General features: G+C 39.6%; 1 long non-coding RNA gene across 1 annotated transcript; it reads right to left on the bottom strand.

Annotated features, from left to right (window-relative positions):
- Positions 1-11764: 11764 nt before the first annotated feature.
- LOC147625380 (uncharacterized) lies at positions 11765-13168 on the bottom strand. Its single transcript, XR_015268964.1, has 3 exons — positions 12994-13168; positions 12109-12214; positions 11765-12019 (listed from the first exon to the last, which is right to left on the bottom strand). It is a non-coding gene; the product is annotated as an uncharacterized LOC147625380 (long non-coding RNA).
- Between the last annotated feature and the right edge of the window lie 8998 nt (positions 13169-22166).

Genomic DNA, 22166 nt, shown 5'->3' with positions numbered 1-22166 from the left:
TTTATTGGAAAACTGAAGGACTGGTTGCGCGTTCTGACGCGCTCCCCTAAACTCGTCTTCGAGTCGCTTAAGTTAATGGGACGATAGAACCGCTGCTTAAGGTCGCGGACAAACTCGTCTCCCAAACATAAGTTGCCATACCTAATCTGGTGTGGGCATGAGCCCACTGGGTCCACCAAGGAATGGCCTCACCTTCCAAGTACCAACTAGCTAAGATCACCCTATTAGTATCACACGGCCTTTGCTTGCTCCCTTCCCAATGTCTCCTGTATGCACCACACGGCCTTGCCACCCTAATGCCTCAAGATCAAATTCCGTGCATACAATGAGGGCTGATTTTGTTAAATTTATTTTCAGCCCAGAAGCCAATGCAAAATTATTCCAAGCTTCCATTGCTCAATCTATATTGGCTTTTTCGGCCCTGAGAAACATAAAAGTGTCATTCGCAAGGGCTTGAGCAACCAATTGCTTGCCATGAGGGAGATGCAAACCAACCACTTCACCATGCGATGCCATAGCATCTAGGCGAGATAACATAGGATGAGTGGCAATGGCAAAGAAAAGAGGGCTAGAGGACAGCCCTGAATTGAGCATAATATGCGTGATAGAGCCAGAGCCAAGTAAATGCACCAAATTAGCCATTTTGGGACCAAAGCCCATGGCTGTCATTAACTGAGAAAGGAAAGACCAGCTGACATGATCAAAAGCTTTTTCAAGATCCAGCTGCACCATCACAATCTCTTGCTTCTTTGCCTTGGCATAATCCACTCCAATTTGAACATTAAGAATATTATGTAAAATATTCCTGTCATGCACAAATCCATATTGATATGGATGAATAAGAGTAGGAAGCACCTTCTGCAAGCGATTGGCAAAAATCTTTGTAAAGATTTTATACATAATACCCATAAGTGAGATCGGGTGCCATTGAGCCAAAGAAGTAGGCGAAGGGACTTTGGGCAACAAACGAAGTATGCCCAACTTCCAATCGGCAGGCATATATCCCTCATCCCAAACCCTTTGACAAATAAGCATCAAAGGCTCTGCAAGCTTATTAGCATATTTTCGGAAAAACTCATTTGTCAAACCATCCCAACCAGGGCTCTTTCTCATGGGAAGTTTGGAGCTTCCACTTCCCCTTGAGTAACAGGAGCATCAAGCTGAACCGCCATATGAGGGTCAACTTGATATCGTACTTCAGCAAACAATGACTCCCTTGTAGCCAGGACAGCCGGCGAGACATCCTCTCGAGGGGCAAGCAAATCTTCATAAAACCTGATGCAATGCTGAATAACCTCAGAAGGTTGAGTAACAAGGTTGCCTTGGGCATCCATCAGCCTAACAATATTCTCACGCATATGTTTTTGATGCAACTTATCATAGAAGCGATGAGATTGACAGCTAGCATCCCGCAAAGCATCAAGACGTGCAAGTAGTTTAAAGCGAACATATTGTGCTTCCTACACCCTAGATAGCTCCTTTTTTAGCCATTCTATGGCATCCACAACTTCAGCATCCATAGAGTCAGTAAACATGAACGCCTGCAAGCTCTTTAAAAGCGACTCAAGAAGAGCCACATGCTGTTTTTGTATAGAGGCATTAGTAAGACCATAATGCCGTGCTAATTTTCGAGTGTTGGTAAGGAACACTGGCCAAGCATGATAATCAGCCATGGACACTCTTGTGGAGAAATGTCGTATCAACTAACGCATATAAACATCAAAAACTTCATGCTCCAAAAAAGTGTGATTTAAGCGCAAAGGCAAGCGTCCCAACAAGCCTTTATATGCATCCACAGGATGATAGATCATTTCAAACACAAGCGGCCAATGATCCGACAAATTAAAACCTGTTGTTGCTGATCAACCATCATAGTAAGAACCTCTGGCAAAAAGAGATCTTGATGTAAAATATACATCCTATCCAATTTAGCATAAGTGCCCCGAAACTGTTGTGAGGCATAAGTGTAACCCCTTTCATCTGGATGCAACCAAGACCACATGTCTTGTTTTAGCGACCTTGCTGCAAAAGCTTCCTACGCCATTCTCTCCGGGCCATCCATTACAGAATGAAGAGACGTGGCTTGCTCCTTGAAGACACACATATTAAAGTCTCCCATCACAAAGCTAGGATGAGAGATTGAAAGAGCACACAAGTCATTCCACAGCAAACGGCGTGCACGAGCATTATTTGGAGCATACACCCCTAACAACCATAAAGGCGTATTATCCCAAACAATCTGTATCACTAGAAATCTTCCATGAACATCTTGAATCACAAGAGAAGGCTGAAACTGTGAACGAACAGCAAACATACCACCTGATTGCGAAGCAGGATGTCCGCTGTAGAAAACATGAAACCCCTTATATACATAGGCTTTGCTAGCCAACTTATGCTGCTTATGTTCAACTGCACACAAAACATCCCAACCATGACAAAAAGTTATACGCCAAAGCCTGAACTGCTTTTGGCGCGAAGAAATACCCTTTACATTCCATTGTACAATTTTCATAAGCCTTCCCAGAAAAGGAATCAACAAGGCCGTGTACTAAGCCCAGGACAATCTGCCAAATCACGAACCTTTTGAAGCATTGCATTTTTAGACATGGTATTTGTGATCTCAGACTGCCCTTGGAGTTCCTGAGCACGTGCCGAAGGGTAATGACCATCCCATGGCGAGATGACCTCACCCTTCGAACCAAACACAAGAGGCAATTGTTGTTGTGCTTCTTTTGTTAGGCGACTTCTAATAGGATAGCGTTCTACTCTATCCATCCCAAGAGCCCCTGTACCCTGAGAAAGTTGGCCTCCCGACCTCTCAATACTGGTTTGTTGCTGGGCACCTGAACCCAAAGGGCGACGAGCATAAGTATGTAAAGGCCCCTGATGAGTACGCAAAGGCCCTTGCCAAACAGCATCTGAGAAATCCACCATCTTCTCAGAGGTGGCACCAAAACACTGCCCTGACATTTATATAGGACAACATCAAGATAAATTGAGCAATATCATTACAAAAACATACGAGCAATCATAAGCACACAGTGTGCGCTTAAGCAATATCATTACAATAATAACATACGAGCAATCATAAGCACACAGTGTGCGCTTAAGCAATATCACTACAATAACATACGAACAATCATAAGAACCGAAAACACATACTACATAAGAGATATGTTTATGATAGAGGTAGTCAACCACCGATACGGGCATCAAAGTGGCTCCAACGCCTAGACGGACTGAGAGCATGCTCGAGGAGGGCACGGCAGCGAGGTTCTGGCCATTTGGCAGGTCAAGGGGGCACGTCTTGGAACATTACATGGTAGCGCAGCTGACTCGCCAGCCGGCACAGTTACGCCGGCAGGGTTGATTAGGAGTTCATCCCCTGTCAAGTTCTGGATGAAGACAAACGGAAGGGGAATATGTGAACGGAAAGCCCATCTCTAGGGACCGGCGTGATGGCAGTAGGGCCTAAATTTGACGGGTGCCTATGAAATTTTTTATGACAGGCAATTTTTTTTTTCCCCTTTCGCTTGGCAGGTTTCAACAAAAAAGTTCTTGTCAAATGACAGGTAAATTTATATCAACATAGATACCATAAAAAGAAGACACATAAAATAGAGAATAACCTACGGACAGGCTCTCTTTAAAATCATATTCATGCATATCTTGCCAGTGCCAAATCCCTAATCATCAAAAGATATCAAATAAAAAACCACTAGATCACAATAAACCTCGGACAAAAGACAGAAAATGTGAACAATCATCAAAGTTGTGCAATCCAAAAATCACTCTAATGGCATAGCTCTCCTCTTTTTTGCTTTACCCCAAATTTTTTATGACAGGCAAATTCTTTTCCCAGGCTTGTCGCTTGACAGGAATTTTTTTCAACTACCTTTTTTGACAGGCAAAATGGCCCTCGACAGGAAAAACAGGCGTCAAATTTAGGCCTTGGATGGCAGGCCCTGATTGATGCCACGTGTGCGCATGTGCATGACACTTTTTTGCAACCGGACTGTCAGCCGAAACAAGAAAAAGCTAGCGCTCACGGGGAGTCATCCGTTGTGATCCGCCACGCTTCACATGGAATATTTATCCCTTTTAAAGGAAAGCTGAATTTTGAAAAGTTCTTCGAGTGAGTGACCTTCTTTAAAAAAAAGGAGGGTGGGTTCATTCAAAAATATGTAAATGTATCATGTGAGTTTAAGAGAGTATTTTTTAGCTTGCTTTTGGGGATTAATTTACAAAAATGAGGGGTTAGTTAAAGGTTTGTGTAGAAAAAGGGGTCATTTTAATACTCAAAATGCACAGATAAAGGGATTTTCAATATACTCCTTGAATACACGTGATATACAAATTTTCTATAGAGTGACCCCTCCTAAACTCCCCTGTTAGAGCATAATCACAACAATGACGTCGTCAATAACCAATATGCAAGACCATTGCCTTTGTCAACATCAACAATTTTGATATCATGTCCAATTTTGTCGACACCAACATTTACTGACATTCTATTACAAGATTAGAAGGGGAAATCCTATTATCATTAGTGATTTGCATTAGATTTAAGCCCCAGAGGCCTAGATATGATTGCGTAGAGCAACAAAATAGTTGAGCTAGTGTAATTAGGAGTAATTTTGACTCCGAAAACAGTGGTCAATGGCATTTTAATAATACATAAGTTAGCCACGTAAGAATCGAGGCCCATTTTTATTTCCACATTGCTAGACCAAACATTCATACCCAAGAATTTATTGAGAACATATATGGGATTTTTACAATATATATCTTTGCACATGAAAAAACACGACAATAGAAGGCATGCGTAGCCGTGTCTAGAGAGCCGTGCAAGAACAAAGGAAATTTAAAGTGAATAATTGTGTGATGTAGCTATGCACGAAAGTTACGCGTATGCAGATATAGCTGTCTGTATAGCTGTGCCCATAGTCTTGCGTATAGCTGTGTAAAACAAGTAGGGGAAAAATGAGGGAGATGTTTTGGTCCTATTTGTTTTTTTGTAATGAAGTTGAAAGCATTTACATGTCCATGCCAAAAAAAAGTTGTGAATAGCATATATATATAAGCCCAAAGGAGTTACGAATAACATATACATATAAGTCAGAAAAAGTTACAAATAACATATACATATGAGCACATAGATAAATTCTTTACTCCTTTGTTCTCCCCATGTTTTGATGGAATCCTTGTAAGTTTGGCTCACCAATTGTTAGAAGGTAGAGTAGAACCTAATCCCCATATCATCAACAACGAAAGGTGTGCCATTAGCATCCAAGCCATAATATATGCAACCATCCTTGGGCTCCTCATCTCTACAATTACGTGAAGATGATCCAACCCACCACTAGAACAACGATGATGAAGGCTCTAAGAATCACTTTCAGTACCACTACCGAAGTGGCGATGGGGATCAAAACCACATTAAAAGCCATTGTATTCATGAAGACAGGCATGTTGAGCAGAAGTGAGTGGGGTCTTAAAGGGGGAAATAGAAGGATTTGAGGAGAGAGTGATCTCATAGGTAGTGATAGGACTAGAATGAAGGGGCATCGAATACGGCTATCAAGGGACTGAAAAGGAGAGGAGTTGCCATAATTGAGGTGAGAGGGGAAGGGTGATATTGTGGGGTTAAGGCTAAGAGACAAAGAGTGTCTATGGAGAAGAAGAAGAGAAAGAGGTGCCTATGGATAAGAAGAAGTGTGTGGCAAATAGGAGGATAAATCTCGAGCAATGCAAGTGCTCTGCTCCATATCTATAGCTCAATTAACCCCAAACATTCTCTATATCACTATGTAGGCCCACACTATCCTCTAGTATGATAGGATTGGCGCTCGAGAACCCTTCATAAGGGGGCATGCATACCTAGCTTAGGTTTAGATCGTCCTCCAGTGTGGATTCACACCAACCCCATGGCTACATCTAAACATAGTTCATAACATAAGCATAACCTAGGAACCATATATAAAGTTTATGCATAAAAATAAACTAAACATAAACTTAGAACCATAACCATAAACATAGAACATAAATGAAAGCATTCGTTTTAGGGTTGGATTATACTTGACTAGCTAAAGAGTAGGGATGCAGCCCTAAATAGTGAATGGTGACTGATAAAATATATAAAGGCCGCACAAGATAGACGGAAGACCTCAATATAGAACAAAAATACATAAACATAGAAGCATGCAATATAAGCATAAACATAGAATACATAAACATATAAGCATTCAATATAAGCATAAACATAGAATACACATAAAACAAAGAAGCATAGAATACATAAAAAACAATTTAGTCTAGTTTTTGTTTAATGAACTTAGTTGTCTATATTCATAGCATAAGAGAGATTATGCATAGATCATAAAAGATCATGCATAGCTCATACAAAACATTTAATAAAGCTAGGTGAAAATATAAACTAAGAATAAAATATCCCTAATCTTATCAAAGAGGAGGAGACGTGAGAAAAAGAAGTGTGTGAAGAAGAAGATAAGGATCAAAAAAATGGGGGTGACTCTATTCCTAACCCTATCTTTCATATGCATGCTTCCCCTCACTAGATGGATGCACATTTCATAATCATAAGAGAGGGACTTATGCATAGAAGGAAAATAATAATGAGATTAATAGAGAAATATTATATAAATAAAGAGATGGATTAGAGATGGAGGAATGGTGAAGAATATAGGAAAAAACAAACATAATCATAAGAGAGGGACTTATGCATAGAAGGAAAATAATAATGAGATTAATAGAGAAATATTATATTAATAAAGAGATGGATTAGAGAGGAGGAATGGTGAAGAATATAGGAAAAAACAAACTTCATTATTTAAGAACATAGAAGGGAGGATAACACATATGCTTTTATTGAGCACCATGCTTATGGAAGATAGCACCAATATCCTTGTGGAAGATCAAGGAAGGAAGGAGATGAAGCATATCCAAATAAACAAGGTTGTTTTAATTTTTGTTTTGGGACACATGTCACATCCTCATTAAGATGGTGAATCCAATTCTTTTCCAGTACATGGCTATCAACACATGTCTCTATGTACGGCTATTGCTGCGTGTGTATGGCTATAGCCTGAGAGTAATTTTCTTGAGCAAACCTTATGGTGTTAGGTTTGTTTAATGCAAGATTTTTTTAAAGATTCCCATCAATCAAATGAGGATTAACTTTCATCACTCGAGGATGACCAACACTTGTAAGAACTAAACATGAGTGGTTTTTCCAAAAGATGGACAAATGAAAAAGCAAGAAGGACAAAAGAATGGGCAATTAAAGGACAAAATATTGTCATTTGGTTTACAAAGGAATGGGAAAAATATTTACTTTGGATGTAAGTGTATCTGAGGTGAAAGTTGCTATGTTTGCACAAGGTACAAGAGTTGTGGCCGATATAAACATCTGGTAGAAATATATTCGTCATGTGAATGTGTAGTAATTGAAGTCTATGTAGAATTCAAAAATTGTTACAAGTTTGCCAAAGTTTAAGGTGTATGGAATGCATAAAGAATGTCAAGAAGCATGTCTATTCGAAGCAAACAAAGAATGTGTTTTCACATGATAGGAATGTAAGTATGTTTATGAAAAACACAAATCAATGGGAGGATGTCATTCCAATGTATCTTCATATATTTCATGGAAGGTAAAAGTAAAGTGTTTACTCAATTTCAAAATGTTAGCTTATAAGTAGGCATGTAAGTTAAGTGCCAATGGGTTTAGTGAGTACTTGAGAAAGCATGGAATTGAGAGGCGATTCACATGTAGGTACACTCCACAAATAGGCTTGCACGTTAAGTGCCTAAGGTCAAATGGAGGGGGAGAGTGCTCTAATGCGTTCAATGTAAGTTCTTGAGAAAGCATAAAATTTAGAGGCAACTCACATGCAAGTACACTCTACAAAAAAATGGTATTATTGAGAGGAAGAATATACACATTCTAGAGGTTTCTCATGCATTGATAAGAGTATACCTCACCATTATTGGGTTGAAGTAGTAGCGACTATAGTTTACATTATGAACATGAATTATGAACAGGAACCACACAATAGTAGTGCATGGTGTGATAGGAGACATATACTTGTAAAAAACCAAAATTTTCACGGTTAAAAGTGTTTGGAGACATTGTATATGTACACATTCTTGATGATATATGTAGAAAATTATATCCAAAGGATGAAAAAAGTATGTTCATTGGTTACTCCTTTGAGAGCAAAAGGGATACAAATGTTTTAACCCTATCACACATGAGATGTTACAAAGTTGGATCCAAAGGATGGAAAATGTGTTTTCATTGGTTACTTAGTGGAGAGAAAGGGGTACATATGTTATAACCCTATCACACTTGAGATATTACAAAGTTGGATCCAAAGGATGAAAAATGTGTGTTCATAATTACTTACACCCTTGAGCTAAAGAGGTACACATGTTATAACCCTATCATATGTGAGATAAGGATGAGAAAGGATATCTTTGATGAGATGAGAAGTTGGTCGACTGGGGCTGATGCTGCACAAGAGCAGGTGTGGTTGCATTGAATACAAGTTAAAATCGTAGTCATTGGGTGGACCAAGACAGTCGTCTAGCAGGATAGACCATGAGTGACACGCTACGTTAAAAAATTAGTCCTATAGGTTTAACAAAAGTGCATCACATAAAGGTAAAGAGAAGCTTAATCAGTCCCTTGGTATGCCTAACATTTCAACAGAAGCAGGGCATTAATATGTGAATGGAGGGTCTAGTGGCTCAAAGAAGAGCCTTGATAAACGAGTTTAGGATTCCATCTCTATTAGGACAGGTGGTGTAAGGAGTTGAAATAAAGTCCTTGTGAAAGTGAGCAAGTAGGGGCATGGTATGATGTTAAGGGAGCATGTAATGTTAAAGAGAAGAGTGAAACCATAGTGCAACTCTATAATGAATAGAACAAAGAAGACTAAAAAAGTTTAAAAATGACTATTGCAAATAAAACATTTTCAAATGAATGGTGCGGATATAAAAAATCACTACAAAACTCATACTACTTGGCTCGCTAAAAAGACGTTGAATTGGTCATTGAGCTACTAATAGAAACAAACTATTGTTGCAACCACATGGAAACCACAGTGACGAGAGAGCATAGAAATCAAGCCATTAAAATGCACACCAATTTTAATTAGCCATACCACTGACACAACATTATAATACTCTTTAGAAACCATAACCATAGGATTTAAAAATTTTATAATCCAAATAAAAATTGTCCAACAATCAGCTACATGCTATTGTAAAAAACATTCACAAGCATAACATCCATCAAAACATTACTTCCAATAGTCCCAAAAAATGATTGTCTCAATTTAAAAAAAGACTATCTCTAATGGCATTCTGATGTGGACATCCTCATCATAACTGCAAGAGACAGAAAGAAAAGAAAATAAGCTTTATCAATACAAAATTATTCTCTACTAACATATTTATCTTTTCAACATGCATACCTTTGCTGAGTATGGTTCTAACAGGTGATCATAGATGCGCTCATCCTTGTCTAACATTATGACATTGCGATCCATAAATGCTGCCACTAGCCCAAGAGTTCCAGTGCCAGCAAACAAATCCAAAATCGTGTCCCCAGGACGACTGAAGACGGAGACGATGTATTTGCTAAGCCGCTGACCTCTTTGACAACCGCCCCGCCATGGTCTACCCTTTCTCTTCACCAGATCCTCCGATGGCACTCTTGAAAACTCACACAAACCATTAATCATATGCCATAAAGATCACCGAAAATCATTTTAAACTCTATCTTGATTTGAATGCATACATACATGTCAAAGATAAGATCTTGCCCTACATCAAGATCATCACCTAGTGCCAAATCCCTTAGTTGATCCCCATGCATCACAAAGCTTGTAGCAGGAGATGTTGAGCGAACAAAAACAACCAATATTAGACAAGTGACCTACAAGCAAAGACACATTGGTTGTTCATGCATTTTCACCTTAAATGGGACAAAGAAGATTTGCACAAAGAGAACAACACCAATACCTAGGTAGTAATCATTTGCCCCATCTTCTTCCCAATAGGTGGAGTACACCTCACAACCTGTCTATGATAAATGCCAAACCCAACGCTCTGCGCAACCTGCTCAATGGTCACTCCTTCTTCCATAGTGTAAAGGCATGTAAAGAAGCCTCGATCCGAGAGACAAAACTTTAAAAGTAGAGTCATACATGCCATCCCCAATCTTATTCCAATATGGAACCTTGTTTGCAACACAACCTCCAATGATGATATTTGAGGGGAAGTCTGCAAATATCAACTCCACATAGTAATCGGACCCTCTACTCTTGACATTCCCTACAGTGCAAATAACATTCATGGCGTCAAGCACTTGCTTTCCCAATGAGGATGCATCCTCCATGTTCACAAAAGTAGCTGCAAGGTCCTCAATACTGACATTGAAGGCATAAATGGTTCCTATAGACAGGTTTTTGACATTTAACACACATAGTCTTAAGTCAAAACAATCGGATCACGATAGAGATGAGATAGGAAGTTCACATACCTGGAGCTTGCAATGTCTTGGTTATGATGTCAGTTGGTTGTATCCTACCTGCACTACTATTGGATGTCTGTTTGTTGACTCTGCTCCCTATTTGCCTCCATTGCTCGATTCACCTCCAATGCACGATTCACTATTTCACTCCCTAAATTCAGTGGCAATGACTTACGAAAAGAATCCGATGCAATCGATGTTGCATGTGATGTGGATGTGGCCTCATTATGATCAATCTGTTGGCTACTACGAAGCTCCAATATAGACTTATGTTGGCGATACAGATCAAGCTCCTCCTTAGGCACATGGTTTCTTTCAAGGTCCAACCACCACCATGGGCAGAAACAAGACTCCATGCTTGACATGGCCTGTTCAATGACAAACATGGGTAAACACAACTCACCCTCAATATGAACATGTTTCTCAATCATGGATTCAATATGACAAATTCAATCACTTACTCTTCCAAGCTTCAAATCGGCATACATATAAGATTGATTGTTAACACAAAGCCACACACTAGCAAGAGGGGGTAAAATATCCAATTGGTGCTCCTCAATTTCAGAAAGCAACCATCTGCAAGCCAAAGCCCAAATGATAAAACAACACACAGAAAGAAGTATGCATGTTTTTTAACAAGGAATATCTGGGTTATGTTGTAGGAAAACCTGTAAAAACGACTCGCCGTGCGGCACTTTGTAGGCCTGGTTGATGGTCAATATCATGGCTAAATTTTATGCTTCCTTCGTGCGCTTTGAAAGCCCTTTTGAAGTACTTTCTTCTACATAGAACAACAAAAGAGGTGAATCGGCTCTCACCTGGCAACCTGACTCGATCGGCATTTTTAATATCATTTTGGATTCTCAAACCTAGCTCCGTGATGTGAAGCCAGTAGGAGTACATGTGAACCAATTCCCTAACCTTTGTCTTATCATTTGGCATACCCTCAAGTGATCGCACTGCAGCCTCAGAGTTGTCCAATAGCTTGACAATGTGAGCCTTATCTATGTCTCTGATGCATGCAGAACCTATCATATTGAGCTTTTCCTCTATGGCCACATGATTGGTTGACGGGTGCCATGGGAGGGAGAGCACCGCACACCAAAAGGCCTCACCGTTGGAGGGATCAGCAATCCTTGCATATTTTGATGTTTTTCCTCTATAGAGAACTTCTATCTTTCGAGTCACATTCTCCCTAGTAGACTCGGCAAGTGGTCCATTTGATGCCTCATCAATTTTTTGCTCCATCTCGTCCTTGAACAAGAGCCAAGTCATAATCTGGATTGGCAAATGAAGCCAACTAGGCCTTCCTCTGGCAGATGCACTCTGCATCTCTCTCTCAACCCACAGCTTGTCCTCATTGTCCAAATGTGCCATGAGAGTTGTTAGGTCGGACTCTCCTAATCTTCTTAGTTGAAATAGACGATCACCAAATGTGGCACAAATGCATAATCATGCGTCCTACAAAACAAAGAAAAAATATGTTAATATTCTTGAGTACAAACAACTTACTTGACATAGAAGGAGACTCTGATAACAAATTAACTTACTTGTTCAACCTGGACAATGAAAACATAAGCTCACCCACATCCCTCCGCTCGAACACATAAAATTTACAGAGAACACAACAATGCATGGACAAATCCCCTTGAAACCCTGTAATAAAACCCAAAATTAGGAAGGACAAAGAAGCATAAGAAACTATAACATCCCAATGAGAACTCACCCGTAGAAATGCAGTCCATCCAAGCATTGTGTCGATTATTACCATCAAGAATATGCACCATTTTTCGGCTCAAGTACGAACCCCAATTGGGGTCAAGTGCAAGAGATTCCTCAAATTGTTGATTCACAGTCCTCCAATGCTCATCCCAAGATTCCTCCCTCTCTTGTGTCAATGGCCTCCCCTTCCAAGTCCATAATTGATAATGTGAAAGCTCCCATGCTCTCAATGTACCCACCTAATTTTTTGAAGCTTCGAGTGTAAGAGACTTATCTGTTGAGGGAGAAACCTTTCGGATTGCCTCCGTCTAGATCATCCTACAGAGAGGAACACGTGGAGGTGGAGACCTAAATTGGACTCCTATCCTATCTAAGAAGGCTTGTGGAGTAGATGTCTCAAGAATCTTCCCAAAAATATCAACCTTATTTTTTTTCTGCCCTGCTTCCTTCAGTTTGGATTGTGACAACAGTTTCTTCTTGATCCTCTAGTGGATGTGTGTTCTCTTCCCCCTCTATCTCTCTCCCAGTATCCTCAGTATTCTCACCTTCGTCCTCATTATCGCCACCTTGAGTATTCTCACCCTCATTTTGATCACCTTTATTTTCCTCAATTGCCCCCACTACATTTTGTCCATCCTCCTCATTTCTTTCATCACACTATGACAAGGCAAAGCAAGTATACAAATCATAAGATTAAGGCTTGCCACACTTACCATATCTACAATGCACCCCCAATTGAGGTTGGTACCTTCTCGCTCAAGCTTCTCCAAAAGAAAGTATATGTTATGGCAGCAATGTCCTCCTCTTCTCCCGTTGCCGGCCGACCAACCACTTGATTCTAAAAGTACCAAAACAACAAGATAATCATTGATACTTACAAAGTAGACATAACATCAAATGAAACATACAAGATAAATGTTGATACTTACAAAGTAGACATGGAATGCGTCCCAACTGCCGCTTCAAAGGTGAGAGCTTCCTATGCTCTCCATTCAGGCTTTGGTCGCATCCTCTTGTTACCTGTAGCGTTGGGGATTTTGAGCATACTTTTGCCTCTTCTCATTCCAATCCTCGATGATCATGTACCAAGGCTTCCCACCCCCTGCCTTCACTCTCCTAGTCACATCTCCCCGTGCGCCAATGTCATGACGTCCACCATGTGGTCCTTTATCCACCTTATGGGGACGACATCACTACCGCTGGCGGCCGGCTTCTACTCATCCTTGATTTGATTTATGAATCTATCTTTCTTGTCTTTATCCAACTTTGGACATAAAGTCATAAAGTCATTTGCAAAGACAATGTGGCAAAGCTCGCGGATGTGGCTCTTCATCTCTTCCTCGACATTATCCAAAACCACATTGCCATTGACAATTGTGTAAAATTTTGAGGACATAGCTTCTGCATAAGTTGACGGATCTTCACAAACAACCAATACGTGATTAAAGGTTTCAAGATCATCATCATATACATGATTTGCATCGTGCTCAAGTTCAATAGGAAGATCAACATAGATATCAAGATCCGTAGTAGCAGTCTCCTTTGAAACCGTAGGATGAACATCAATAGACTTGTCTCCAATATTCATCAAAAGAGTGTCCTTTGAAACCATAGGATGAACATCAATAGACTTATCTCCCATATCCATCAAAAGAGTGTTGTCATCATGCAAATCATTGTTCAAAAGTAGAAAAGGAAAAGAAGTGAGTAATGTTTTTATATCATCAGCATCACCTGTGGACCACGAACCTCCCATCATTGAATATAGCATCTCGACTAACAATTGCCTTTTGAGAACTTGGATCGTAAAACTTGTAACCCTTTGAGTTGTCAGAATAACCAATAAAAATAACCTTCAAACCTGAAGGTTCCAGCTTGTGTCATGTCTCTTTTGGGATATGAATATAAGTAATAAACCCAAAGACTTTGAAATGTGCAACAAAAGGAGTCTGGCCTGTCCAATCTATGATTGGAATCTTACAAGAAGGTGCAGTAGTTGGAAGATGATTTTGAACAAAAATGGCTGTCAATATTGCTTCTGCCCAAAAAGAGCGAGATAATCGAGAATGAATAAGCATGCATCTGATTGCATTCAAAATTATACAATTCTTTCGCTCTGTAACTCCATTCTGTTGGGGAGACTATGGAATGGTATACTCATGGTGGATGCCGTGGGTTGATGCAATGATCATGAAATAAGTTGGAAATATATTCACCACCATAATCACTTCGAAGAATTTTGACTCTTCGACCAGTGTGATTCTCCACAGATATTTGGTATCTCTTAAATGTGTCCAATGCTTCTGATTTATGTCATAGCAAAAAGACATTTGTATACTGTGAATAGTCATCAATAAAAGTAATGAAGTAATGGTAGCAAGACTTGGATGGAGGAAAGGGTCCACAAATATGAGTATGAATGAGATCCAAAAGATCATTTGAATGAATATTTGTCGACATTGGAAATGGCTTACGATGATGTTTTCCTAGAGCACAATATTCACATATCCCCATATGCGGGTGAGATTTGAGGTCCATACCTCTCACAGGATCATGATGATGAATATCAAGAAACTTTGAGAAATTTGAGTGAGCAAACCGATGATGGCATAGCTTACAATCCAGATCTCCTAGAGTTGTAACAACATTTGCAACATCCTAATTCAATGAAATTTCAAAGAGATTACCATGTTGAGGAGCAACCGCCAGGGATTTCACTGACGTAAACGAGAACATGTGAACATGTTAATAACATATGTTAATAGAACATGTGAATAACTTGTTCACATGTGTTATTATCACAAAAAATCTTGTGATCACATGAATATTAAATCCCTGGCAACCGCAATAGTGGTGCCATCCTCCAAGATTCACAAGCCGCGCAACAAAAAGGAAGTTTCTTTGTAAGTCAGGAACATATAAAACTCCTCGTAGTATTTTGGTTGAGGAAGAAGTTCCCAAATACAAGTCACCAATATCCATTACTTGGCAAGTTGTATTATCAGCAAGATAAACCACTTTCTTGATAGGAATTGGATGATAATTGTGTAACCATTGCCATTGATATGTCATGTTGCCAGTAGCACTAGAATCAACAATAAAGAGAGAACCATCACGAACATGTAGTACCTTTTCTGAAGAGACATTATAATGAACCAAATTAGCCTCTTGATGAACATTGTCTTCATCTCATGAGGATTTTGTTGAGTAGCATAAGCTTGATTTCGAGCTTCATCATAATGCCTCTTGAAGCATCGACTAGATGAATGCCTTGTGCTCCCACAATACTCACAGGTGGCAAAAGAGGAAGAACCCCTTAATAAACAAGGTTGCTTATTTGTAATACCATGTTCTTCATTGTACTCTCATGCCCAACATTCATATACCAAGTGACCAGTTTTGTCACAATAAGAATAACGCTTTTGAGGAAATCTCAAACGAGAAGAATTACCTCCTCTTTGGAAGCCACGAGATGCAAATTGTGGGAGGAGGAAGAAGGGCGTTGCTCAAATGGACATCTCCGGATAGCAAAGGTTATCTCTGATTCTGTGTACTCTTGGGCAATCATGACCGTTTCATGAGTTACCGACGTCTGACGATCATTGAGAATATTCAATCAAAGAAATACATGTATACTCAAAGTCAATTCCATCCTTGTTAGATAATATAGTGACAATATTATCATAAAAAGGATCCTTCACCGTATCAAGAAGGTGTGTAACCAATTGAGTTCGAGGAATAGGATCCCCTGCAAACAGAAAGTTGATTCATAATACCTTTGAATGATTCAATGTGACTAGACATGGATGTACCTGCCTTGAATTATTGAAGCTTGCCTAGAAGATTACGGAGATACAGAATCTCTGTAACAGTTTTCTTCTCAAACATAGTGATAAGATAGTCCCATATAGCATATGATGTGGATAATGGATAAACATCTAGCATGAGTGAATCGTTAAGGGCAGAAAGTATATACCGATGAGCAACCTTATCACGAACGAATACAGTGTGCATGATCAATTTTCCACTGTTAAAAAATAGGACCTCCAGTAATGATAACATCATTCTGAAGTGGTTCAATAGGTTGAGGAGGGCATGCAAGAATACCAAGAACAATATCTACCAATTCGTCTCCTTCCAAAATTGATAGCATCTTGTATTTCCAACCAGGAAGTCCTTGGCCTTGGAAAAGAAGAACAGAACACTGCCCAAAAGGAAATCCGTTAACAAGTATGGTGTTTTCCATGTCAGGTTGTGAGAACACGTACAAGATAAGATCGCAGAACTTGCAGACCATGTACGAGATATGAGAAACGTAGCCAAAAAGAGGCATGCACTAGATGACGAGCATAAAGGGATTGTGTAAAGAATAGAACGCGAACCAAAATTAGAACTCTAAAAGTGGAGACCCATGTCTCATGCATGTAAGCAAACTAAGAGGTCCACAAAAGACGAAAATAATAATAAGAAAAAGGACCGTGTTATGATGCAACTTGCACGACAAGTTTTGTATCTAATTGTAGCTTGTACAGCAAGCATCCATCTGAAGCTTTCACGGAAAGATTTGACGATCAAATCTTGCTTATACGGCTCAGAGACAACTACCTGTTTGCTCTCACAAAGAACCTGTTTTCCTATTTTAGATGCAGTTTGCCTGAACTGTCCTAACTTTTGACTCAGAACTACGATTGACAAATCATTTTGATAGGATTCACGAGCACTATACCATCTATGCACCAATGGATGCGATTAACAATTCTAATTACAATAAGTGGAGCTATAAAATCATTTAGGCAACATACAATCAAAGAACCAATCAACCCTACACAAAACTGTTACCAAAGATCAATCTTCTAAGACATGAAATAATAATCATAAATTGAATAAGAAGACATAGATGCTTCCCTTATGATTAGAGTCGCTCTGATACCATGTTGAGAGATAGAGAGATGAGACAAGAGACACCACATACGTTCCATAATAATGAATCATATTAGTCACAAGTCACATATATATAAGCAAGACCTAGAGTGAGTTAGGGCTAGCTATATATAGCTCCAATAGTAATCACTAGCTCAGCTATTTTGTTGCTCTACACAATCATATCTAGGCCTCTGGGGCTTAAATCTAATGCAAATCACTAATGATAATAGAATTTCCACTTCTAATCTTGTAATAGAATGTCAGTAAATGTTGGTGACATCATTGGACATGATATCAAAATTGTTGATGTCGACAAAGGCAATGGTCTTACGTATTGGTTATTAACGATGCCATTGTTGTGATTATGCTCTCATAGGGGAGTTTACGAGAAGTCGCTCTATAGGAAATCTGTATATCACATGTATTCAAGGAGTATACTAAAAATCCCTTTATCTATGAATTTTGACTCTTGAGTATTTAAAATGATGCCTTTTTTTACACAAATCTTAAACTAACCCCTCATATAAATACATTTTTGTAAATAAATCCCCAAAAGCGAGTTAAAAAATACTTTCTCTTAAGCTCACGTGATACATTTACATATTTTTGAGTGAACCCCCTAATACACCCTCGATTTTTTAAAGAAATAAAAATAAATGACCTGCATGCATGCTTTTTTAAAAACATTCGTTTGCTTTGTCATACACAGAATGCCACATTATTGAATGCGATATCTACCTAGCCAAAAACAATGTCATGCTAGTAATTACATACTTAAAAACTTTTATTGATATAAATGGGACTCAAGAATCGTTCCATGTTGGGCTTGCAAATTAGGCCTCGACTTTGAAAGGTGACATATGAGGGGGGACAATTTAACCATGTTTCTTTGCTTTTATGTGAGAAGCTCACTCACTCAAGGAACTTTTCAAAATTAAGCTTTCCTTTTAAAAGGGATAAATATTCCATGTGAAGCGTGGCGGATCACGATGGATGCCTTCCTGTGAGCACTAGCTTTTTCTTATTTTGGCTGCTGATAGTCCAGTTGCAGAAAAGTGTCATGCACATGCGCAGCGTGGCATCAATCAGGGCCTGCCATCATGCCGGTCCCTAGAGATGGGCTTACATCTCCCCCTTACACCACTGTTTGTCTTCATCCTGCTAGCTAGTAGCAGCTCTGCCTCACCAACACGGTGATCCAGAACTTGACAAGGGATGAACTCCTAATCAATCCTGTCCGCGTAACTGTGCCGGCTGGCGAGTCGGCTGCGCTACCATGTCATGTTCCAAGGCCTAAAAATATTTTGTTATCATTTTCTTGGCCCAATTCTTATGTTATCATTTCCTTGAACATATCACGCATTAACTATGTCTTCTATTATCATTTGCCTGACCATATCAATCATTGACTCTCTCTTGAGCTATTATTGCACACTTTGCTTTTATTCGTAGATTCTTTTAATGTAGCGACATTATAGTGATATCCATATATTATCATATAAGAACTACACATTTTTTCCCCATTGAAATAACTAAAGACCATGCCCATCACTTTGTAGTGAGATTATAGTCTAATGCTTACATGCTTACATTAAAACTACACAACTTTATTCCATAGAAATAAGATAATCCCTATGTCACACTTATGTGAAAAGATTAGCAGAGGAGAGAGAGCTTCAGCTCTCACAAGCACACAAATACTCACACAACAATGGAGAAGGCACACATAGAGATGGAAGGTCTACTTCTCGCTGTCAGAAAAGGTCTACAAAAGATAAGTGAAAGTACTATGTACAAGCGGTCCATAATGTTAACGTGCTATGTAGGTGATTTGATAAGATAAGTATACCATAACGCGGTGGACTAGGTTTGTGTAGTCTATCCATAGAATTGTTGATGAAGATCCATCATGTCAACTACTACCAAATGTGCTACTGGTGTGTAAAGATGGAAATGGTCACCTAGGCACATCCTGAGTGTCATCTTTTGTTCAGCTTGACATCTCTAGGACTCCTAGCATCGTGAAGAATCTACGAAGCTTCTCTGCTCCCAAGGCCTTGGTGAAACTGTCAGATACCTACTCCTCTATGCTGATGTACACAAGATCAACATCTCTTGCCATGAACTTCTTTCTAATGAAATGATCATGGATCTCTATCAGGGGAAAAATAAGATGCCTCCATGAATATATGAGCGTAGGTGGGTTGGCAATTATTCCTCCTATATAAATATTAAATTATAGAAAATGGGGTGAATGTTTTCCAAAATTGCCTCAAAATGTCTAAAATTGGGTAAATATTTTCTAAAATCCTTCAAAACAACTAAACTTTGGGAGAATGTTTCAAGATATAGGGTGAATTCTTATGTGGAAAAACCCTAGAAAATAGCCAATTGGTGTAGATTAGCCCCTATTTCTTCCCTTGAGCTCTATGTTTTTGGTCCTTACATGAAACACTAGGTTCTTGGCCAATTGTACATGTCCACATGCATCCCCAAATCTCCTAGTAACTTACATATCCTAGCTACCTTGAATATGCTACCATCGTAGCACCATTGCACGCAACTATCGGATTGCTTCTTTCTACGCCATGTAAAAGCACCTACTAGTATATTGTCTATCCAAGATGCTACCAACCCAATCTACATGAGTGTATCCACATACCTCCAACTATAGAGCACCCTCATAGAAGAGGCCATAATCTATTGTGATGTAGCATAGTGTGCACCTAATAATATCCAAATGTGGTTTCCCATTGGAACCTACATAAACTAGTTTTTCAACCGAAATATGTAGTTGATGTTTAGCTCATTGATTCATCATGTAGATGAAGCTACCCACTATCTTCCATAGTGCATAGTGGCATTCTCTAAAATCTCACTTGCATTTGCACTCAGCTTGCTATTCTAGTCCCAATGGCATAGAAACGGGTTTATAGCTAGCACAACCATACTATATTTGAACAAGATGTCTAATGCATAATTTCTTTATGATAGCCGCATTCCCTCAGCAATATGGATAACATGTCCAATGTATGCGGTCTCTATGAATAGACATATGACCTTTGGTGTCTTGATGACCTTAATGCTAAGAAAGTATCTCAAGTCACCCAAATACTTCATATCAAGCTTCTTCTTTATTAGGAGAACCTTTATATTCTCAACTTCATTTTCATTGTTAACCCGAACATTAAATTCATCCACATAGAAGGTGATGACCACAATCCCCTCATCACTCTTTCATGCATAGAGTGAATGATCAACAATTGACATATGAAAGCCAATGGTAATAAGATATTGTGCAATTGTATCATGTCATGCTCTTAGTACCTGGTCTAAGCCATACAACACTTTATATAGCCTGCACACATAATCAAGGTGACTTAAATTCTCATAACCAAGTAGCTAGTCTAAAGATACTTCTTTAGGAAACTCACCATGTACGAACGCATTCTTCATATTGATCTGATGTAAAACCTGAAAAGATGCAGGGGGGAAGAGAGCTTGAGCTCTTGCAAGCACACACACACACTCACAAAACCCTAATAGAGAACACACAAGGTGAGAGGCTAAAAATCTTCATCTACTTCACTCAACACTCAACACACAATATACAAAGATAAGAGTATACACAATATGAAAGGTACTCAACCAAGTACATACAAGGGTTCTCTATAGTGTGAACTCGACTAAATGAGCTGGCACTATAACTATGCCAGTCTCTAGAATGGTTGTCACACAGCCTGTCATCCCACTGGCTGCATATCACCCATGATCTCACCAACCATGCCCGTGGTGTAAGTGTGGGGCCTATCCCCCAAGCGGGTCATCAATGTGCACCGCCTCACTAGACGAGCTCGATATCTAAACACTCCCCCTCGAGCTCAACTCCATCTCATGTACACCAAGTGAAGCTCTAAATCTGCGGAGCTTCTCTGTACCCAATGCTTTGGTGAAGATGTCAGCTACCTGATCCTGTGTGCTGACATAAACAAGGTCAAGGTCTCCTGCCAAGACCTTCTCTCTGACAAAATGGTAGTGGACCTCTATATGCTTCGTGCGAGCATGAAAAACTGGGTTCTTGGCCAACTGTATACTGCTAATGTTGTCACAGAAAATGACAACTTGTCTATCCACTGATAGACCCAAATCTACAAGTAGCTTTCTCAACCAAGCTACGTCACATGCTGCCATAGCAGCTCCTTTGTACTCGGCCTCTGTAAGTACTGGATAGAGCAACGGTAGGCTGCTTCTTGCTGCTCCAAGTCACAGCAGCACTCCCCAAAGAAAACATGAATCCACTGGTAGATCTTCTATCTGAGATACTACCAGCCCAATCAGCATCTATGTACCCATGTACACATATCTCTATCCCAGTCTCATAGAATAGTCCACAATGCAAAGTAGACCTCACATACCTTAGTATGCGTCTCAATGCATCCAAATGTGGTTTTCGTGGAACCTGCATAAACTGACTCACCAACCCAACAACATAGCTCAAATCTGGTCTGGTGATCGTCATATAGATCAAGCTTCCTACTATGCGCCTATACATAGTAGGATCCTCCAAGATCTCTCCTGAATCTGCACTCAACTTGCCATTCTGATCCAATGGCACTGAGATAGGCTTACAGCCTCTCATACCATATTTGGACAACATGTCCAAGCCATACTGTCTCTGCAGTAATCCAATACCATGTGGTGACCTAATCACCTCAATGTCCAAGAAATATCTGAGCTCCCCCAGATCCTTCATCTCGAACTTCTGTCTAAGCAAGATCTTTACATCAAAGATCTCTGCATCATGGTCCCCCGTAATGATCAAGTCATCTACATAGATGACAACAAGCACAACCCCTCTATCACCATGTCTCACATACAGCGAGAAATCTGTATTGGCTACATGAAAGCCAATAGTGACAAGATATTTAGAAATCTTGTTAGACCATGCTCTTGGTGCTTGTTT

The sequence above is a fragment of the Cibotium barometz genome, chromosome 24 (assembly GCF_041138505.1).
Source record: "Cibotium barometz isolate CiBa-2024 chromosome 24, ASM4113850v1, whole genome shotgun sequence".
In the NCBI taxonomy this organism is placed as follows: domain Eukaryota; kingdom Viridiplantae; phylum Streptophyta; class Polypodiopsida; order Cyatheales; family Cibotiaceae; genus Cibotium; species Cibotium barometz.
This window is presented reverse-complemented; position numbering and strand designations above follow the sequence as displayed.